This window comes from Stegodyphus dumicola, chromosome 1, assembly GCF_044657685.1.
Source record: "Stegodyphus dumicola isolate Sdum_Otavi_A_Nest chromosome 1, ASM4465768v1".
Taxonomy (NCBI): domain Eukaryota; kingdom Metazoa; phylum Arthropoda; class Arachnida; order Araneae; family Eresidae; genus Stegodyphus; species Stegodyphus dumicola.
Window position 1 is genome coordinate 230,414,223 of NC_140768.1, and position 23,907 is coordinate 230,438,129.

The 23,907-nt window shown below is 34.1% G+C and overlaps 1 long non-coding RNA gene and 1 pseudogene across 1 annotated transcript; both read right to left on the reverse strand.

Moving 5' to 3' along the window:
• Nucleotides 1–256: 256 nt before the first annotated feature.
• Nucleotides 257–1,186, reverse strand: LOC146999495 (uncharacterized; annotated as a pseudogene).
• Nucleotides 1,187–10,034: 8,848 nt separating this feature from the next.
• LOC146999496 (uncharacterized) lies at nucleotides 10,035–15,865 on the reverse strand. The gene is made up of 3 exons (XR_015043789.1): nucleotides 15,771–15,865; nucleotides 13,165–13,254; nucleotides 10,035–10,167 (listed from the first exon to the last, which is right to left on the reverse strand). It is a non-coding gene; the product is annotated as an uncharacterized LOC146999496 (long non-coding RNA).
• Nucleotides 15,866–23,907: the final 8,042 nt, after the last annotated feature.

Here is a 23,907-nt window from a genome sequence, read left to right on the forward strand (position 1 = left end):
CCACGAATTTTCTCGCCAATGTGAATAAGTATATGAGGTTTCTCTGCTGTGTGAATACACATACGTATGTTTAAATAATTTTTTTGATTAAGTGGATTTCACACATAAAAGTTTTCTCTCCTACGTGAATAAACATATCTTTGTCCAAACTACCCTTTTCATAAAGGCTTTCTTACATATTTCACACATATAAGGTTTCTATCCTGTGTGAATATGCATATGCAGGTGGAAATTACCTTTTTAATTAAATGATTTCTTACATACTTAACATATATAAGGTTTCTCTCCAGTGTGAATAAGTATATGCTTGTTTAAATTACCATTTTCACTAAACATCTTTTTACATACTTCACATATATAAGGTTTCTCACCTGTGTGAATATACAGGTGTTTATTTAAACAATTCTTTTTACTAAACATCTTCTTACATACTTCACATATATAAGGTTTCTCACCTGTGTGAACAAACAGGTGCATATTTAAAGTACTCTTTTGACTAAAAGCCTTCTTACATACTTCTCACATATAAGGTTTCTCACCTGTGTGAATAAGCATATGCTGGTTTAAATTACCCTTTACCTTAAACGTCTTCTTACATACTTCACACATATAAGGTTTCTCTCCTGTGTGAATAAGCATATGACTGTTTAAATTACCCTTTTGACTAAACATCTTCTTACATACTTCACATATATAAGGTTTTTCTCCAGTGTGAATACGCAGATGAATATTTAATTTACCCCTTGGACTAAACGTCTTTTTACATACTTCACACAGATAAGGTTTCTCTCCAGTGTGAATACGCATATGTATGTTTAAACAAGATTTTTGATTAAATGATTTCTTGCATACTTCACACATATAAGTTTTCTCTCCTGTGTGAATACGCATATGCACATTTAAATGAAATTCTCGGTAAAATGATTTCTTACATACTTCACAGATATAAGGTTTCTCTCCTGTGTGAATACGCAAATGTACGTTTAAATGAAATTTTCGATTAAATGACTTCTTGCATACTTCACACATATAAAGTTTCTCTTCTGTGTGAATAAGCATATGCCTGTTTAAAATATTTTTTGATTAAATGACTTCTTACATACTTCACACGTATAAGGTTTCTCAACTGTGTGAATAAGCAGATGCTTATTTAAACTACTTTTGTCACTAAACGCCTTCTTACATGATTTGCACATATAAGATTTCTCACCTGTGTGAATACGCATATGCCGATTTACATTAGCTTTTTGATAAAATGATTTCTTGCATACTTCACAAACGTGAAGTTTCTCTCCTATGATTTCTTGCATATTTTACACATACTAGGTTTCTTTCTTAGGTGAATGAGTGTATGCATATTTAAATGAACTTCTAGCTTAAATAAATTTAAATGACTTTTTATTGATTTAAATGAAATGATACTTCACACCTTGATGTTTGTTACATAAATCTATAATTTATGTAAGGCACTATAAGCTTGTTACATAAATCAGGATGATGTTTATGCTCTGCAATGATGCAAAATAAGACAGTTAACTGAATTCCACCCCAAACTACTTCTGGATATTACACAATTATTTTCAGTGGCTTGCATAGTTACCTTGATTAAAATATTATGACATATTGTTAATGAGACTTACCTAAGCTTGGCTCTGTTTCCAGGAGCACTTCAGTAAAAACCAATTTGTTAGATTACGCAGAAACAAGAGTTCTGGCTCAAAAATATTTACATAATTTGGTGTTAATTTACGCAATTCATCATATATGCTTCATTATTATTATACATAAAGTTTTGATTCTCCTAGATTTCTTAGTGCTTAACAGTTGCTTATAAATGCTAAATAATGATCACAATTCACGTCATTGCGAAGTCCACATTGCTAAGTGTATGACTATAGCGAAACAAAACTTCATTTTAGTTTGCAACACATACAGCTGATTTATTTTTTCATATGTCAGATAGACACACAGAAAAATAAAAACTCCTTCCTCGCTTCGTTCATGTGGAAGTTTGGTACACGGGGAATGTTAAACACCGTTCTGACTCCTATAAGATTCATATTTATTTACATTTTCTGGATACACAATTACACACACACAATTCCACAAATTCCACTCGCTCTTCTTTTTCTACTTAACGGCTTCATGTTGCCACTCTGTCGTGTGCGAAGAGTTTCACACATTAACGCCAAGGCCAACTTATACACAAGGCTTGCCAGACTGAACGAAATTCCGATTCCGTGGCTTTCGCGAAATTCATCACTAGGTGGCGCTCGCATTCTGCTACACTTTTGCTATATGTTCTCTATTTGTAATGTGGCTCGTTATTAATAAAAAGCGCATTTTATTAAAACGTGCCGCTGTAACTAAGAGTAACATAGGATGGTATATTGTTGCGTGCTATACTTCAAAGTTTTCTTCCTTTAAAAAAATTTTTACGATTGTATTTAAATTATTATTCGCAACATATAACTTTTGGACGGAAAGCATTTCAATCAGTTTCGTGTAATACAGATTTAATACAAATACATTATACAAAATTTCTTGAACAAAAGCCATCATCACGTAAAATTTTAAATGTTTAATATTCTTTTGATATGTTTCGTTCCCTCAGCGTGTGTACGTCTGTTCAGCTTCATGTCATTTTTTCGTCTTCCTGAAGTAAAAATATCAGAATTTTTTTTATCATACTGGAGATAATCTGTTTTCTGCATAAATGATATTTCAACCTATCATATATATGTATATGTATGAATTTAATGCAGTTAAACTTTTAGAATGCATCCACGTATATATTTTCTAAGAAATGCTAATCGCGTTAACTATTTTACGAAATTTATTACTTTTTACTTCTCGTATTTGTTATTTTTGATCCAGAAACATTTGAATGCCGTTTGCACTAGCTTCAAAATTTTAAAGCGCATATCTCATTTTAATTAGTGTGATGTATCAATATGCTGTGCATGAATTCTTGTCTACCTAGATGAGAGTTTTGTGGCTACATTTGAAGTAATAGAGATTCAAGTTGAATCAAATACATATATTATATATACATATATTATATATACATATACTTCTCTTAATATATGTAATTAATAGAAGAAAAACTTTTTGTTTTAGGGAATATTTTTATTTAGGGACTTTTTGTTTTAGGGCTTTATTTTTTAAAATATGCTGTCAATGATATTGAAATACTTGGTATTCAACACTAGCAGTGTCAAAATTTTATATTCCCTCCGTCCAAAACTAGTTGCTACACTTAGGTTAAGTTTTCTTCCAAATTAGTTGCTACATTTCAAGTAGGTGGAGTCATAAATAACTTTCGATGCAGTTTAGTAGATCGACATCAGTAAAATTATAGAATGTATTACAAGGAATGTAACGCTGTATACAAGATTTTCATTCTTAGTTTTTACTTTCCACGAATGTAGCACTTATTTTAGGACAATTTTATCAGCGCAAAATTAAAGGGTTCACACGCTCTTAAGCCACATCCCATTTTGTAAGGACTATACCGCCCGTATTTCAGAAAGATTGTGTTTATGTGATTAAGGCAAGACCTCGAAAGCTGTCTGCCTAAGGTGAGCCTTCGTGGAAGAATTTATAAGGTAAACTGGCTCGTATTGAATTTATATTTAATTAGCCTGGAGATTTTAAGCGATTATTGATGGCAGAGTCCTAACAAAATGGGGTGTGGCTTAAGGGTGGGCGAAAGCTGGATTTTTGAACCCAATTTGGTACTGATATAACGGGGAAATGCTTGGTAAGTAAAGTTGTTGTTGATTGATAACGTAGCTCCCTTAAATCTCTGGAAAATGTGCAAACATAATCATAAAGTCTTCAGTATCAATAATCAGTACTCAAATGTCGCAACTAATTTAAGACAGAGGGAGTATATGATTCATTGTGATTAATGTCATGCATGTTATTATTATATGCTGTAGGTGATATTCAAATATATTCATCACTAACAGGCTAGATTCATTGTGATTAATGTTATGTATGTCATTATTATATGCTGCCGGTGATATTGAAATACTTGGTATTGTTTTGAATATCTGTACTGTTGCGTTTACTCTTCAGAGCTCTAAATCTGCATTATTTAAAATTTTATTTTTTGATATTTCCTAAAAAGTATTTTATATTAATTAAAAAATAGAAAAAATCTTCAGTACCTAAAACCAAATCTCTTTTAGAAATACTTTTCCTCTTATGTATTAACAAATTTTAGATAGACTAGAATAGAAGAGAAATACGCTAATGTGACAATCAAAATCGTAAAAACAACCTTGTATTTAGCGTAGGTATAATGAAACACTCAATCTATTTCGAGGGCAGCTAAAGGTCCCTCCTCATCAGGAGAAAGAAATGCCTAGAAAGAAGAAAATAAAGGAGTCACAGAAACACGTGGTCCTTATCAGCACTGCACGTGGTTATAACTAGATTTTTAATCAGAGTTGCACTGGCCGCCTACTTTTACTGAGCCAAGCTATCTGATCGAGCATGAAAAATTAGCGAAGTTAAAATAGGGAGCGAGGGGAAAATGCACCTTACGCTCAAAATCTGAACTTCAAATAATGGAAAACATCAGTAGTGCGAAGAGGGGGGTGACAGCATGACGTCACAAGTCCAGAAAAACATGCAGACGAAGCCCAGGACCAGGAGAGGCTTTGTCTTTGTCTTTTGAATGGTTAGGAGGCAAGGAGAGGCAATTAACAGCCTCTGCTGCTTTAACCACCGCTTTTGAAAAAAATGCCTTAGGCGTTGGTATATATAATTGAAAAATGGGCGTGTAATGCCGCGCCTACTAGGCGAAGCTGAAGCAAATACAAAGGTATGTAGAGTGAAAAAGCATCTGGGAGCTGTTCGAGCTGTGACAAAAGATATAACTAGCTGAAAAGTATGCTTAATAAAGCATTTGAAAAAATAAACATTAAGTAATTTAAATTAAGTATGCTTTTGAAACAGGTTCAGAATGAAATGGATCGTAATTATACTGGTGGGAGTGGCTCAAATGAGGAATAAGTCAACAGTAACATATTTCTGGTGAATTTCAAGAGTTCTCGTACGAGAAATGTTAAAGTCATATAAATTAACAGTATTCACAAACAGTTCACACTGTACGAAGTTCTGGAATAAACACACTTTTTAAGAAACACTTATAATTGTAAAAGACACAATATTTCAGCATAAGTCACAGTTTAGAAGGCGGGATGGTGAAACACACATAATTAATTCAGTTTGTGTGTCCCTAACAAAGTCTTTTTATAGGAACACTAATAAAATATAAAATTCTTGAAAATAATGATATAAAGTAATAATCGCGTTTGGTACTACCAGAGGCCTCTCATTTCATTAACATCTTTGTTCGTTGAAAGGAGAGGCAACCACAGAACGGATTTTTATACCCTCTGGTAGTACCAAACGCGAGGAGGTAACGCCATCTATCGGCAAAAATGACTGAATTAAGATAGTAGAATTTTAAAGGCATTAGGAAGGACTGGATTGGACTTCAAATCATTAACTAAACCTGCTAAATCTTTGTGAATGTGAAAAGCCTCAAGAAAATCTAATTCACCTATGGAAGAAGCCTTTTGGATAATTTTTGCAGATCCAAAATCAAAATTATGGTTAAAAGTCCAACTATGATACGCTATTGAAGACTTGTTAATTTCGCCTTTTCTAAGATTCATGTTCCTTGATACGAAACTTCAACGCTCTTTTCGTTTGGCCGATATATCTTAAACCACACTGACACGATATACTATAAATTCCTCAAGAATTCAAGACAGAAACGTAATCTTTTAGAATCGAAGGGTGAATTTTATTAATAGGGGAGAAACAGACTTGAAAATTGAATTTCTGGAGAATCCGTGCAATTTTATAGCTAACAGAAGGATAAAATGGAAGCACGACAAGGTCATTAATATTATTTCTAACAGTGGAATGTCTTCTTTGATGGGAATCTGAAAATTTTTTAACGGCTTTATCAACAACCACGGGAGAAAATCCACGGTCAATCGCAACTGCTCTCAAATAATTAAGTTCATTGGTATGCAAAGATTCAGAGGAACAAACTTTAAGCGCGCGGAATACATAATAGTAAAAAGAAGCCATTTTTTGCTTAACAGCGTTGCATGACTTGGCATGGGGTGGTAAATAAACTGCAAAGGGTTTACGGTACACAGTAGTGCTAAAATCAGTTTCATTGCGGATTATAAGCATATCAAGGAAGGGGAGGGAATTGTTGGATTCAATTTTAAGAGTGAATTGGATGGCTGGATCAATTGAATTCATAATAGATAGAATCTCGGATAAATCTCGGATTATAACCGTGAACATACCGAATCCAAAGACGAAAAGATAGTTTATCAAATAATTTCATCTCAAAGTAGTGCATATAAATGTCAGCAAGTACCGGACTGAGAGGATTACCCATAGCCAATCCTTCAACTTGACGAAAATATGCATTTTGGAAAACAAAGTGAGTTTGACTTAGAGAACTTTAGTAAGCGATACCAACTCATTAATTTGAGTATGTGTGAAGTGAAATTCCCGAAGCCTAGTTTCAAGACAATTTAGTGCTCCTTCGACCGGAATATTAGTAAACAGTGATTTGACATCAAATGAAACCATAATGGAACGAAGTGGAGAAATATTTTTAAGTTTATCAATGACTTCAACAGAATTTCTTACAGTGTGAATATTGTTAGCAAGTAGAGGAGAAAATCTGGAAACTAAATATTTGGCCAAAGGATATGAAGCAGTACCTATGTTGGAAACAATTGGTCGAAAAGGAATACCGGTTTTGTGGACTTTTGGAAGAGCATAAAGTCTCGCGCAATTAGTAATAGGTGGAATAAGTGATTTTTTCAACTGAGTTGGCAGAATGTGGGAAGATGTAATGGCACTTTTTACTTTCGTGAGGTCCGAAGTTGAAGGATCTTTAGGGATCGAGCAGTATGGGCCTTCATTTATCAGTTTAGAGACTCCAGTAATATAAGTGTGTTTGTCCATAACAACGATCTGTCCGCCCTTATCAGCTTTAGAGATAATGATATTAGTATCAGAATGAATTTCACGCAAGATCTCATTTTCCTTTTTGCTAAGATTCGAACCCAAAGATTTGTTGTTAAAATTAACGTTATGAGTAATTAGGTGGCGGATTGTATCCTTCTGCGTTTCCGAAATTTTGGAGAATTTAAAGGCTATCTCTATAGGGGCGAGGATTTGAGGAATTGAAGGTTTAGCTGTCTTTGAAAAGTTGAAATTATATTTTAATACTTTTAAATGATCCTACGAAAGATTCCTATTGGAGATATTAACGATGAGGTTAACGTTTACAGTGGGAAGATCCCCACATAGCACAAAAACATCCTTGGGATATCCCAAGGATGTTGCTCGCGGGATATGCGCACATCCCGGAATATCCTGCGAACCTCCTCCCGAGTGCTTAATGTCACATCCCGGGATATCCTCAGGACATCCTAAGCAAGTCCCATCGACAGCGTGCGGGATGTTATTAGGATATGAACTCCTACTTACTACATCCTCAGGACATCCCACAAACCTCCTAAGCACATCCCATTATATCCTAAAAACATCCTATCTATGTCCCATCGACAGCATATGGGATGTTATTAGGATTTAGTCCTACTTACTACATCCTCAGGACATCCCGTAATATCCCAATTTCCTCCTAAACTCATCCTCCTGAGCGCTTAATGTCACATCCTAGTATATCCTTAGGACATCCTATCTACGTCCCACCGACAGCGTATGGGATGTTATCAGGATTTGAAACACTAGTTACAATATCCTTTTAACCTCTTAAATACATACTCTCAACTGCTTAGTGTCACATCCCAGTATATATACAGAGGAAAATTCCAGTGAAAGTATGTGAAGGTGCGATGATATAAAACCTACGTTTTTTTACACAGATAGTCTCAAATCGTTCTCCAATGGTTACTATGGAAAAATCAGAAATGTTGAAAATATTTATACAACTTATTTTGTTTTTAAATCTGAATTTGTGAATATATTAAAACTGAGCAAGGAAATTAAAATGAATTATTAATACAAAATATTAAAACTGAAAATTTTGCTTTTATTTTTAAGATATTAAAAATCTTTTGATCATTTTTAAACATCCAATAGCCCCCAAATTGATTTATTTATAATTAAATTATTTTACAAAATCAGTTTCTAATTTCAGTTAATTTGTATTAAAAATTGAATAATAAAATTACCCATTTAATAATCTTTACATAAATGAATCATCTTTCTTTAAAACATGTAAGGAATTTATAGTGTTTTGATGACACTGTTGGGAAATTGTTAAAAGGAATAAATTGTATTTTTAAAACTAAATCAATTCCTAGCCTCAGAATAAATAAATATGTTTTCGTAACATGAGAATGCTGCAGGCTTTTTTATATATTTAATATTTAGTTGTAAAAATTTGACATTATGTTAACAATTCTTTATATCATTCAAAAGGTAACTCAAGAAGCTCTTCTAATATTCTATCTTTCTGCTCACACAATTAAAAAAAAAATCTGAAAGGCCTCAGATTTTAGCAGTCACTCAAAGAGGCTAAAAGTTTATGAATGCATAGATTATCAATACAGATGGGGCAGTAGAAATAGCAAAACATTTTATAAGATACTGACACTAGAAAGTTATATATCTTCTATATATTTGAAAAATGAAGAAATATATCATGTAATTATGTAGAAATATTAAAATGTTTTCAATTAGGTATATCATGAATTAAATGCATTTTAAATCAATCAGATTAAAAATTAAAAAAAGCATTGTTAAGAACTGTGTGTAATGCTTTTAAATAGCTTGACTTGTTAGTCAATAATATATTAGATTTTAAAGGTAAATATGTTAAATTTTGCCAAATGGAAAGACTTGAATGAAAAGCGAAACAAGTTTATTACTGACAATATGAAGTCACATTTCAAAACTAATAGCCCTTTTAGATTAAAAAAAAAAAAAAAAGTTCTGAAAATAATTTGCAATGTTTCATTGGTATTATTTTACGCAAAATTCAGTAAAATGAAATTTACCCGTTGAAATCAGCACCAAATTAAACTTTGTAAATTCTAGTGCATGTTAAAGGTTGTCTCATCCAGAATTTTATTACTAACCATTCATTTCAGAGCAAAATAAAACAGTAATTGCCATTTATATGACAATCAATATCAAAAATTTAAATCTGCATTTTACGCAACATAGAAAAACTTCAAAAGATCTACTGTTTACCATGCAATTAAGGCATTTTATTCTGCTATCAAATCTACCAATTATTAATTCCATTAAGTATATTCAGTTTACTCTTTCTGCTCAATATATGCAATGTAAAATTTTCAATAAATTTATTAATTCGTTTTATTTTGAGGTGAGCTTTTATTCAACTCTCAATATCAACGAGAATGTTTAGTTCATTTTTTATTCGGTCTCAAAAGAGAAATCAAAATACGTGGATTTATGTACGTGTATTTATGAATCAAAATACATGAGAAATCACAGTGAGAAAAGCACTGCTACCTTAAACTGTGATTATATATAACAAATGCAGTGAATTATAGTTAAAAAATAGTGAAAATATTTATATTTCTGAACTATTTCATATATAACATTTTCAGTTTCGCATATGTGGCAATTTAAGAACTTTTTTACGTATACCAATTTTTTGAAATATCTGCAAATTTTTGTATCTTCAAGGAAAGCTTATTCTTTCACCTTTAGTATATAAGTAATGGTAATTTACCAGATAAAATTACTTAATGGGGAATACAGAAAAATATCTAACCACTTACCTTTGTGACTTCATCTGCAAAGAGACTAAAAAAGTAGTTCAGCTAAATCTGCTATAATAAATATTTATAATAATGCTAAATTATGCAATATCTATTAATATGACAAATTTTTGTAAAGCTATTTATTTAGATGAAAAATAAACACATTCAGAAATTTATGGCACTATATTATGATTAATAGAGGAAAAATACTTTTCAAAATTCAAAATCGTTTTTATTAATCCAATTTATCACATTTTATTTGAATTCATGAAAAACAATCTTATATCCATGTATTCTTATGTATATAAGAACTCTTGATAAATTGGATCTCTGTCATTGCCTTTCACAGCACCTAAAATAAAAAAAAAAAACACTCACAATTACTATATGTGAATATAATTCATAATTAAATTTAAACAAATGACTATTAGAATGCAAATTAAAGGAAGCATTTAAAATATTTTAACATTTAGTACCTATAAACAGAGTAGCAATTATTTGATTTTTCGATTATAGTAAAATAAACATGGGGGATGCCTTTTAAAATTTTTTATGTCAGAAAATAAACTCAAACCACCAGCTGAACATATGAGCAGTTTTATGAATCAGCCACTGGTAGGTAACCTGGATACTGAATCAACATATAAAGTTGCCAAGATAAAGAGAGAAACAAAATTATGATAATCACATCTTACCTATTCATAAAACTATTTTAAATTTAATGTGTAGGCAAGTCCAAAAAGAGTGAGAATGAATTTATTTTGCAACACAAAGTCTTGCAGGAGCAAAAAAACTTGTCTCATGAGATTGGCAAGTAAAAAATAATTAACTGCATCTGGTAACATTTATCTGACAACACATAAGTAATTGTTAGCTACATGCAGAAAATAAAATCTGATCAGGAGCGTAGCTAGAGGGGGGCAAGGGGGGCATCTGTCCCCGGGTGCAGAATCCAAGGGGCACCAAACTGATGTTAGAACATTTTAGAATTAAATGTTTTCCATCCTTGGCAAGCAGTAGGGGGCACGAAATCTTCAGTTGTCCCTGAGCGCTGAAAACCCTAGCTATGACTCTGAATCTGATCATGTTAATGCAATTTTAAACTTTTGAATTTAACCGCAGAAATTTACCAAAGAAGTTCTTGTAACAGTAGTAAATGAAGATGTGGCTAATCTTTACTGTATGGTACACCTTGGTTTCTGTCTGAAAAAAAATCGCAAAGTGGTATTGGTTGTTTGTGAAATGTGGAAGCCCATTGCGTCAAATAAGTTTTTCGGTAACCCTAATGTTGATAATGTTGGCGAAAGTAGCCTTTGAGAAAAAAAAAAACTTTTTTTTTGGTCAATAAAAAGGAGTTATTTCTGCAAATATTGCCAAAGTGCTGTGATAAATTTAGTGTTGGGCTACTTTTTTTAATAGTAAACCTTTTGTACGGTCCCAGGTTTTTGGTTCTTACCATTCTTTTCAATTGCTGTGTTTGGGTGCACGGAAGTGGGTCTTGTATTTTGAACATGCTATTTATTATTTTGGTGTGGGTACCATCGTTTGAGTATGTCTGAGGTGACTAAGAGATGAAAAATTTAATTGAATTGCTTACCTGGAGGATGGTGGTGGGAAGCCTAAACATATGCATGTGAAAAAAAGGTATGTTAAAAAAATGACGTTTCATTTATTTTTTTGTCTCTGTGTGTTAATTTTTGTTAGAAGATTTGTTGTTTAATGTTTTTATGTTAGGAAATATGTATTTTTGGTAACTTATTCCTCTCTGTTTGTGTATTTTTGGTTGTCTGTGTGTTAAGACAGTGGCGAATTTTTTCTGGTAACTATGATATTTTTAACTTTCTGATTTTCTTAAAATGAAAATAGATCAATGTGTACATGGACAAAATTAAGGCAGTGCACAATGCCCAGTTTGTGCAGTTCTCTGTTTTAATAGGTCAATGTGTGCATGGACACAGAGTCTGTGTATGTCTTTGACTTCTTATTTTGGTTTTGTGTAGCGCCCACCTTGAAATTGGTGCCGATTCTCTCAAGTGACGATCTTGATATAAAAAAAAGAAACGATTCGCCAAGGGTTACAGTAGAGTAAATTTTTACCAAAGATGTTCTACCATAATCACCATTTCAGTGGTTTAAACACTAGTGGAGCAGTATGCAGAGATGAAGATTTGAGTTTTGTTTACATAGCATGATGGTTTAGGCACTCCAGCCATTACAGTGAACAAAATTATAATAAACATAGCCACAATAATTGTCTATAAATATTGATGTATAACACTGCATTAACTAATATATTTCTTATGCTAGTATATACAGAATCCTTAATCGAAGGGAAAATCAGAAGACTGTGCATGCATTTTCCTTTAACTGAAACATGGATTTGACCATACAAATCTCAGTCTTACGGGACATGCCACACTATGCAGATAGACAGTAAAAAGTGCTTGTGTTGTTTTTATTTGTTAGAGGTATGAAATAAATATACTTCTAGATTTTAATTTTTTCTTTTCTTGTTTTACATTTGGATTACCTATCAAAAAGTAAGGAATTTTGATATTATTACAATATCGGAGTTAAAATAACAATTATTGGACATGTTAAAGTAATGAAAATTTTAAATTAGGTTAAAAAGTAACCCTTAATGTGGCATATTTTTGAATTAAACTCTATCGACATTAAAAACAACAAAACGTCCCTCTTTATTAAGGACTTTAATTAACTAATTTTAAATACGGAGCTATGAATGAATTTTTTCCTTTGCATGTTATAATAACTGAAACAAAATTACTCGGATACAGTCAAAATTCCTAAACGCAAGTACATAAAATTTACTTTAGCAATTTAAAGAGATGAGACACACTGAACACATGAATAAATTTCTATCAAAGAATAATTTATTAAATTTGGCCCGTTTCATAGTAAACTTTAACCATTAGATTACATTATTACACCATGTTATCAGTTTGAAAAGCAAGTCATATGCCAGATCTTGGATGTAAAAGAAATGCACAAAATAATATACAGATTATTGAAAAATTATGTATACCAATGTTTATAGATATGATTAAATGTAACAGAAAATTTACTGTCACAACCACATTTTTAAGTGAAATGTATTATTTTAACATTTTACAATATTTAAGGTATGGCATTAAATGCAACATTATGTGCCTGGATATAAGTTAGTAAATTTGAAAAAAAATAATAATAATCAAAGAATGAATGTCATGAAAAATTTCAAAAACAAGCAGAATTTAATTTAGAAGACCTTTAGACACTTATGATAAATAAATTTGAGAATTCTTCACCCAAAATTAAATTATAATTAACTAAATCCAGTTTGACTGACCTTCTACAAAATCCTTCAGCTGCAATTTTTTCTAGCTTGAAAACCAAATTCTTCTCCACATGGTAATAACATCTTAACCAGTTGAAATTCCTGCAGAAAGTTTGATAACACAGTAATAGAATTAATAGAATAGAAAAATTAACACAAAAGTATAGAACATCATTTAAACTTAACATTATTACAAATTTTGGTGCTTTCTGACTATCTGCAAAGCTGTGAAAATTGGAAAAATGGTTAGTTTATGGTTCATATCTACTGCTCTGTTCACAAGTAGTAATTCAAATAAGCACTTTATAAGAAACAAGAAATTTTAGGATGCACACACACAAAAATATATTCATTGGGTCAATATTCACATATTTTTCATCCAATGGAATACTATTCAGAAATAAAGATTAAATATAAAGCATGTAAATACATGTGTGTGGTATGCATATTCATAGTTTGCTATTATCGTGTGCATACTCTTGCTATTTTAGCATAAGTTGAAGCTGTGAGGGCAGATGATAAGAAAGTATCAGAATTTTTCATGTATAAGAAAAGATTGCCCTGACAATAGTATCTCAATTGTTTAGCACTGACATTTACATAGTGCATTAGAAATATATAGTAATATATGTATAATAAAAAGATAATTGCATATTATTAATTCATTTTTTTAAATGCCAAACTTTAACAATTCTTTCACATATAATTAAACAAAATTCTTTCACATGAACATCTAAAATCCATTCTTAACTAAAGAATAAATAATAAAACCATGTAAATTTCTTATCAAGCCCATCATTTCCGAAATGTCTACTTCTGAAAGTTCCCAGCATTTCTCAATATATTATTAAATTACTAAACTAAGCATCAATGATCGTCATGTTCGCTAATGTGGCAATATCTTTCACTTCTTTGTTACCACAAGTAACAAGTAGGCTTCAATAAATCTTTAACTGTTACATGCTACTTTTGTCTAAAATTTGTACAAATAATAAAATTAAATGAGCTCTTTATAATATGCTAAAAGAAATAATTTTGTATGAAAATTTGTATGTTATATATTGGCCTGATTAATGATTCTGGAAATAATTCGGGTTTTCAAAGTGCTTCCAATAATTCAAATTTCAGCTTGTGTCAAAATAAAATCTATAACACAAAGATAAGCAAATTTCCTTATGAACAATGCATTTTAACATTATTCAATCACTGGCAATCACACAGTACTGATTGCTTCAATAAACATTACTGTAACTGTGTTATTTAAAAGACTGTAATGTTTTAATTATTTCCTTAATTAAAACATTACAGTCTTTTCCTCCTTCTAACACCAAAAGAAAACCCAGATAAAAAATATAAAAATATCATTAAAAATAAATTATATTATTGAATGACACTTTACATTAATTACACTTATGCATATATTATTTTTTTATAAATTATTTCAAAATCAAAGAAGAGAAGGGGAGAAACTTTAATATTGACATTTCTAAAATGATATAAACATTAATCATTTAGTACAGTTTGTTATTTCAGGCAAAAAGAATTCACTTTTCTGGATAGCATTTATATTTCCATCTCACTTTCAATGAAACATTAAGAGAAATGCATATAATTTAAACACCAGTTTATTTTATTTATCAGACGGATTATGTCAACTCGAAAAAAACCTATCAGTAAAATTCGGTAGTAATAATTCTGAATGTTAGGCAACTTGCAAGATTCAACAAAAATTATCAATACTACAGTAACATGAACATAAAATTAAACTGCATATAACTATAAAATAAGCCAGCATATAATAATGGTGCATGGTTTCTAAAACAATGGGCTTGATGAAAAAATACATGTATTATGGTAGCTATTCATATTCTTCAGCTTTCCTAATATTCTCACGTTCACTTTACATAACTAAAGTATCTAAAATACAATAAAAATGCAAACAATATTTATGAGAAAATGTTAAAAGCAATCATAAGCATTTGATTGAATGACCATATTTTGTCTTCCTGCAAGTCGAATCTTAAAATGATATGCAGTTTGAAAAATGCTTAATCCTTTTATAAAATATTCAAAAAAGATTAAAAAAAGGTACTGTTCTGTTATCAGGACCGGGTTCAGAATTGTATTTATGTATGCTTGTATATTTGTATGTTTGTGTGTCTACATATACACATCTATGCACATACTTACGAACACAGGTTCATACATTTCCGATTCTGGTCCCAATAACAGAACAGTACCCCCAAAAAAACTTGAATTACAAACTAGATTAAGATAATGTTTCAACCATACATATTTTGGACAAAACAATGCAAACTCTTATTTTTAAACATTTGTTCAAACTATTTAACATAAATTTATTGCTGCAATAAAATAATAAGCAATCTGATCACACATATTATTTTGAAACTGAATGCATAAACTAGACTAAAAAAAATTCAGTCATAAACATTTGGATAGTAGGGCAAAGTAGATATTTGAAAAGACAGCCATTGAGATACACGTAATTCACGATAGAATGGTAACAATTCATAAAGCTGTGAAACATTTAACTGTCAAAATGACATAAATTCGAAAAGCAAAAAAAGTAAACATACAAGTATTGCAATTGAACTTACCTTTCATGCAACAAAAAATATCCATACAAGTTAACCTCAAGCGCAGCCATTTTGGATTTCGTTTCAAATCAGACAGATGTTTACGGATTTGCGGAAGAATACGAGGAACTAGTAGTTTGCCGGATACAATGTGCAATGACGCGAAAGAATATAGTTCTGTAGAACTTCCTACATTATTCCGTAATAAACAGTATTTCCTAATTTTTTCTTTATCTAATTAATTAATTAAAAGGGAAATAGTTAAATAATGCCGAATTCATTTTTAATGAAATGTAAAATTTTGCATGTATGGGACGACCACCTTCCGTCCAATATTTCTGAGAATATAAACAAATTTTGGAATCTGAGAGTATCAGTAAATAAATATATAGAATATCGCCTCTCAAACGACCACTTCTGAAAGTGACCAATAGTTCTGAGATTATAAATAAATATTGATATTAAGCATTATTTCTATAAGACGACCATCTCTATATAAGACCAAAGTTTCTAGAATTTTGGATAGTCATCAGAGATGTATCTTTACTGCGAAATTATCGCACGACTGTAATTCAATATCAATAACAGATCGCGCGATTGAAAAACATTTTCTGTCCTGTAATTAGAGGAAAAAAAATTTCCTTATGAGGTATTTCTCCCGCTTTCCTAGCGTGCCTTCGTGGTGTAATAGTTCTGCACGCTGGGCCGGTATTTCAGAGGTCCGTGGTTCGATTCACGGCGAAGGCGGTTGCTAATTTTTCATCTCTACGGCTTCCCAAAAAAAATCCTAATGTCTCTACAGTGGCGCCCGAATTAAAAAGGTGTTGGATGAGGTATATCCACACCCAGGATTTATTGATTGGATCCCCTTAAAAAAAGTCGGCCTTTAAAAAGAGAAGTAATATAAGGTATTTCTCCTAGTGTGTCTTCGGCCCACCAGCGGCCGAGCGGTAAAGTCGCTGAACCCTGGTAGTGCGATCCGAGGTTCGAATCCCGCGAACGGTCTGGCTGCATGGATGTTTTCGTGGTTTTCCCCACGTGTAACGTGTATACGAGCCAGTTTCCCTTAGAAAGTCCTCCACGAAGACATCCCTCCCCTTAGGCAGATAGCCCTAGTGTGCTTTGCCATAATTAAATACACCACCACCACACCTAGCGTGTCTTCGTGGTGTAGTGGTTCTGCCCACTGGGCCGGTATTCCAGAGGTCCGTCCTTCGATTCCCGGCGAAGGCAGTTGCTAATTTTTCATGTTTCCTGCTTCCAAAAAAATACATAATGTCTCTATACCCAAATTTAAAAAAAAAAAAATTCGTTTCCGTAATTAAATATATATATATATCTAATTTTACCTATATTTGTAGTAGGGTTTGTAATCTGTAAGTAATTATACATGTAATTTATACATTTTTTATAAAAAAAATATATGTTATTTAGAATTTTGCAAATATTCTAGAAAATGCTAATCCATTGAAAAAAATCTTTTCCATTACTAAATAAATTTTTAAAAACGTCAGAAAAAATAGCAGTTAAAATTAATAACAAAATAACAAGAATAAATCATCAATCATATCAATATTTTTAATGTACAGCATTTAGAAACAACTTAGTAAAATACATATGAAAAATAAAATAATGTGCAAGTTTCAGATGTGCAATGTCAAAAAATTAAAACTGGTAAATTTGAGAACAAATATCCTCAAAATGTTTGACAAGGAAAGTCCTCCGGACAATGCAGAATGAAAGTCCTCAGGATGTGAAATTGGTGAACTCCTCAGGACATCTGAGAATCAACATCTTCAGGACATCCTGTCATATCCCGGGACATAGCGACTTAAATAAGACATCCTCAGGATGTTAAATTACGATCTCCTCAGGACATCTGAGAATCAACATCCTTAGGACATCCTAAGTATGTCCCGGGATATTGCGACTTAAATGGGACATCCTGAGGATGTTTTGTGTTATGGGGGTCAGCTAGATAGTTGGGACTATCCGACTGGTGTGTGAGTTTAAGGAATTTAGAAATAAGCACATTTTTATGCCGTTGACAAACGGTATCGGTTCTAGACCAGGATGTATGTTCAAATGAGGAAAAATTTTCAGTGGAATTAGCAATTTTTAAATGGAGGTAATATAATTCAAATTCAATTTTAGATAAACGTTTGCGTGTGTCCCTTATAATGTGACGAAGAAGTGCCAATTTAAATTTATGCAAAATTTTTGAAGCGTGAACGGAAGCTTTAAGTCTACATTTCACATGTATAAATTTGGGAATGATATTTTGATGTTTGCATTTAAGTAGAAACTGTAGGTGATTCAAGAATTTCGTACGCTTAAGGCGTAACTTACAAAATCGGTTCCTGTCAGTGGACATATTGTGAAATTTTAGATAATCATTTATTAATTTCTTAACTCTTAGCCTGTCGAGTTATTTTCTACAAATGCCTTTAAAACTGTCACTAATTTTGGACCGAGCTTCCCTTAAAATGTGGGGAAAATAACCCTAAACCTCTGAAAAATGCCAGCTACTGCTATTGTTATTTCTTTCCCCTCCCTGTACACTAGATCAAGGGTTCCGACTGTAAGTAAGATGGATTACTACCATAAATATTAGTACCTGTAGATGTGAGTTGTGAAGAAAGTTGCAAATGACTATAATAGCTTTCCGTGATGACCGTCCGAATGCCGCAGGGTACAGGTGAGAATACTATCTTAAAAGTTTTCTTTCCTAAAAGACTCTTATTTTGAAATAACTTGATTTTAAAATTTGCCCGCTCTTCTTTTATTATTATTATTCATGTTTAATCTAAGTTACCTAAATCTCTGGGTCATTGATTATGATCTGAATTTCAATGCAGATTGGTTAAACTGCTATTAATAAAATCCATATTAAAAAATATCTGGTGCAATATTCATTCCTTCTACGAGATTTCTGAAACATTTGAAAAGCAATGTTTGTTCCATTGCATTTGATATTATTTCTGATTTTCCATGTTTTTGTCATAAATTAGAAATGCATTTACATGCAGATAATAATTATTTTAAATAATTTCTTTTTACTTAAATATTACCTATAATATAAAATATTTAGCATAATATTTCAATAATTACTATGAAAAATATATGTTTTATTATTTCTGAAAATTTAATCAACTTAACTTGATGTGACTTTTAAACTTGCTTTTAAAGAAATTCTAGTTAAATATTAAGGAGATTTCAAACTTTAAACTTTTAAGGCATATTTAATGCTGAAATTTACTTAGTTTTTAAAACGGATGTTATTTTCTGAAAAGATTTCGTTTTTGAACGAACAATATATACTTAATTGTGAGGAAATAATAATGCACCTTTTGCCACACCTATTAGTTCTGAATAGACCACATTTTACAGGTAAAAGAAATTTCTGGAAAATAAATTACCCGCAAAAAAACTACCCATGATTATAGTTAACATTTCACTAAATAGATCGCTACTGGTAGCATTTTCCGACTGAGATCAGCTCTATGTTGTGTTCTTAGGAACATTTTCAAAGAAACACGGCTTAGCTTTCTTTTAATATTCGTCACGCGCTGCACTGCGCGAGAAATAAAATCATTTAATTTATAATTGCACTAACATTAGCTTTTTAAATACCAAATTCGTAACACTGCCCCCTTCCCAAGGACTGCACGTCCCGGGCAGTACAATCCCTGGACAGGAAGCCAAACTTGCAACTGAGGCATAAACATTACGTCACAATATCAAACAACATGAACAATAAATGCAATAACTAACTTAAACAAATCTAATCAAATGCACACTTAAAAACAAAAAGGACCATGGTCTTATACTATTTACAATTATTTACATTACGTACTATGGCCATAGTAATGAGCTAACCTGTCGTAATGAACGACTTTAGGTTTAGAGTTCGAAGACTTACGAATCCGAACCACGACGTCATTCAGCCTTTTTAGGACTGTGTACGGGCCATCCCAAGGTGACTGTAATTTCGGACAAAGTCCTTTCCGTCGAGTCTTCCACAACCACACTTTGTGTCCTTCGTGGAATTGATGTTCAGTAGCTCTTGTGTCGTATCGGGTCTTCATCTTCTCCGTCGCCAAGTTGACTCGCTCTCGTGCAAAGTTGTGCATCACTTCAAACCGGGCCTGGAGATCTTGAATATATTCCTCAGGCGATGAAGGAGCATCCGGAGGGCGACCAAACAAGAGATCACAAGGCAGACGAAGGTCACGACCGAAGAGCATCTGTGATGGGGAATAGCCGGTAGTCTCGTGGACAGCACTGCGGTAAGCCAGTAAAAACAGTGGTAATTTCTTGTCCCAATCCTGTTGGTTTCTGGAAACCACTAATGAGACGTTATTAAGGATGGTTCGATTGAACCTCTCTACCATGCCGTCCGACTGGGGATGTAATGGCGTCGTTTGGGTTTTGTCAATGAAGAGTAGTTTACATAGTTCTTAAATTACTGCCGAGGTAAAATTCCTTTCCTGATCTGAATGTAACTGAAGAGGCACTCCGAACCTGGAAATACAGTGCTGTATCATCACCTCAGCTAATGAGACAGCCTCTTGATCAGGAATAGAATACGCTTCAGGCCACTTGGTGAAGTAATCAATGACAACGAGTATGTATTTGTTGCCATCAGCAGTTCGTGGCAGAGGTCCCAGGATGTCAAAAGCGATACGTTCAAAAGGCGCCCCTACGTTGTAACGTTGCAGCTTGCCTCGGTTGCGTCTCCTCGGTGCTTTCCGACCTGCACAGGCATCGCAAGATCAGCACCACTTTTGCACGTCATTCTTTGCATTATTCCAGTAAAAGCGCTCACAAACTCTCTGTAAGGTCTTCATTATTCCAAAGTGACATCCCGTAGGGCTGTTATGTAGTTCTTTAAGGACATCAGGAATGCGGGATCTTGAAAGTATCAGCTGCCATCGGAACGTCTTCCCATCATCCGATTCTAATTTCCGGTATAAGACGCCGTTTCAAATGTGAAGTGAATCCCAGAGTGCCCAATACTGTTTGGTTGTAGAACCACAGATAGAAATGTCCTGCCAGGTAGGTTTTCTGGTTGATGACTCCATTAAATCAATTATGGGTTTAATGTCGCGGTCTGCCAGCTGGTCTTTCCTGACTTCATCATCACTCCACGGTACTCGATGAGCCGATGTTGATGTTGTAATTTGTCTTGCGACTGGAGTCAGCAGCTCGTATTTCGCTTCCACCCTGGAACAATATCGGCAGCTTTCTTGGCAAGGTCTTCTAGACAGGGCGTCGGCGTTTCCGTGTGATGATCCCTTACGATGACGGATAGTGATGTCACATTCTTGGAGTCTCTGTATCCACCTGGCTATTTGACCCTCAGGATTCTTGAAATTTAAAAGCCAAGTCAATGATGCATGATCGGTGCGGAGCAGGAATTTTCTGCCGTATAGATAGTGATGGAACTGTTCTACAGCTTTAACTATGGCGAGCAACTCTTTCCTGGTGACACAATAATTCCTCTCCGGTTTAGACAGGCACTTGCTCCGGTACGCCACTACACGTTCTTGGCCGTCTATTTCTTGGGACAAAACAGCCCCGACACTTTCATTGCTCGCGTCGGTGTTGAGAATAAATGGTCGGTTGAGCTGAGGATACGTCAGGATTGGAGCAGATGTTAAAGCCTCCTTTAAGTTGTTAAATGTATCCTCGCATTCTTTTGTCCACAAGAACTTTTGGTTGCTCTCTGTCAGCTTGTGAAGGGGTCTTGCGATGGAAGAAAAGTCCTTCACGAATCTCCTATGGTAGGTGCAAAGCCCTAGGAAGCTTCTCAGCTGATAGACATTTTCGGGACGTTTCCAGGATTTAACCGCTGATACCTTTTCAGGATCCGTGCGCACACCTTCTTCAGAGATGACATGTCCCAGGTAAGTCACTTCCTTTCGGAACAATTTGCATTTAGCGGGACTCAGCTTCAGATTGGCTTCTTTCATTTTCTGAAGCACCTTCCTAAGATTTTCTAAATGTTCTTCAAAACTCTTTCCGACAATGATGATGTCGTCCAGGTATATCAGGCAGGCTTCGTAGGAAAGGCCTTTCAAAACAGTCTCCATAAGACGTTCGAATGTTGCCGGCTCATTACACAGTCCAAACGGCATCACCTTGAATTGCCAAAGCCCTTGTCCAGTAGTAAATGCCGTCTTTTCTCTGTCTTCAGGCTGTATTTCTACCTGCCAATACCCATTCTTTAATCAAGTGTTGAGAACCACTTGCTTCCAGAAATAGTGTCTAGAATGTCGTCAATTCTAAGAAGAGGGTAACTGTCTTTCTTCGTAACCTCATTCAACCGGCGATAGTCGACGCAAAATCTTGTTGAGCCGTCTTTCTTTCTGACTAGGACGATGGGAGATGCCCAAGGACTTACTGAAGGCTCGATGACATCGCCTGCTTCCATATCTTTTAACAGTGTTCGCACCTCTTCTTGTTTAGCAAACGGTAGACGTCTTGGATGTTGCTTGATCGGGGGATTATCGCCGGTATTTATTTTATCTTGTGTCAAACTAGTTCGACCCACGTCAGAAGACGAGCGGGAGAAAACAACTTAAAGATCTTTAATGACGCGATCGGCAGCATTTCTCTCTTTATCGTTTAATTGCGCATTCTGCAATAACTCCGATGTAATGCTCTCTGAGGACACGGATTCTTGGATATCTTTCTTTCAACGCTGGTTACTGGAGTACATGCTGGAACCACTTCACCTTTCTTAATAATTCTCCCCTTCTCAGTTACATTGGCCACTCTCACCGGGATAACCGTTCTGGATAGGTCGACGAGTGTTGAGGCTACTAGTACTCCTTTTGGGCTATTACAGTTATTGGGATATTCTATGATGCCGTAGCGGAAATTTCTGTTTTCGGCTATGGATCCAGGAAGTAAAATTTCTGTTCTTGCCAGTATTGTGATATTGTCTTGTGCTATGATTTTATGAACAGATTTAACTTCTTCATCATTAACTCCAAATAACGCTATGTCCTCAGATGTAGAATGCAATTCGTTATTTTTAAAGTCCAAGGAAAAATTGTATTTCCTTAGAAAGTCCAATCCGAGTATGCAAGAATCAGTGATCTCTGCTACATATGCCGTGTGATGGTAAGCGGCACTTCCAAACGTGATGTTAACATTTACTTTTCCATCGATGTCGATCTTCTCACCGGACACAGTCTGTAGGGTAACGCAGGGTGGCTTCCAGATACGTTTGCTTCCCAGTTGTTCAGCCAAATCTTTTCGGATGATGGTAACGTTGGCTCCTGTTTCTATCGTCATATTGACGGGAACTCTATTAATATGTCTTATTATGAAAAGTCCATTACTGCCGCCTCTCACTGCAGAAATCTGAAGCGCTTTAAACGGGAGCTTTTCATTATCTGGCAACCTCCGCCCCGCGAGATGGCCACTAATTAATTTCCCTGCTGTTTGTTAGGAGCGGTCTTAACATCCGTATCCTGGGGTGTTCTGCAGTTTCGTCGTATGTGTCCTTCAGCACAGCAGTTCCAGCACTTAAGTGTCGGTTTCTTCTCACCAATATTACGTCTCAAGGCGTTCAGTTGTCTAGTTAAATCGTCTAGACGAGCGGTGACTTGATGCCCTGGCTGCTGGACTTGAGCAGCTCTGACTGGTTGGCGGTCTCAACGAGCAGCTTGCTGGGCCGCCTCGAATTTCATGGCGTACACTAAAGCGCTTTTCAAATCTTTAACATCCGCCATTCCCAATGCTTTCTGTATTTCAGGGTCCCGGACGCCATCGATGAAATATTGCAGCGACAGGATTTCCCTCGTTTCTCTCGGGCACTCCGTAAAGGCGAGGTGGGACAGCCTTTCAACATCCATGGCAAGTTCCTGGAGTGATTCGGTGGGCTTCTGTTGACGGGATTTTAATTGAAGCCTTCTGTAGTCTTTTAAACATTTATCGCCAAAGCGCAGCTCCAGTGCGCCGGATAGAGCTTCGAAGTCAAGTCTTTGGTTTTCGGGAAGCGTCTGCAGTATATCCGCTGCGTCTGCTCGCAGAGAAGCGACGAGATTACAGGCCTTAGCTTGGGAATCCCATCCATTCGCATCCGCAACTACAGAAAATTGGGTCTTATACACTTGCCAGGATGTCTTCCCATCATATGTGGATA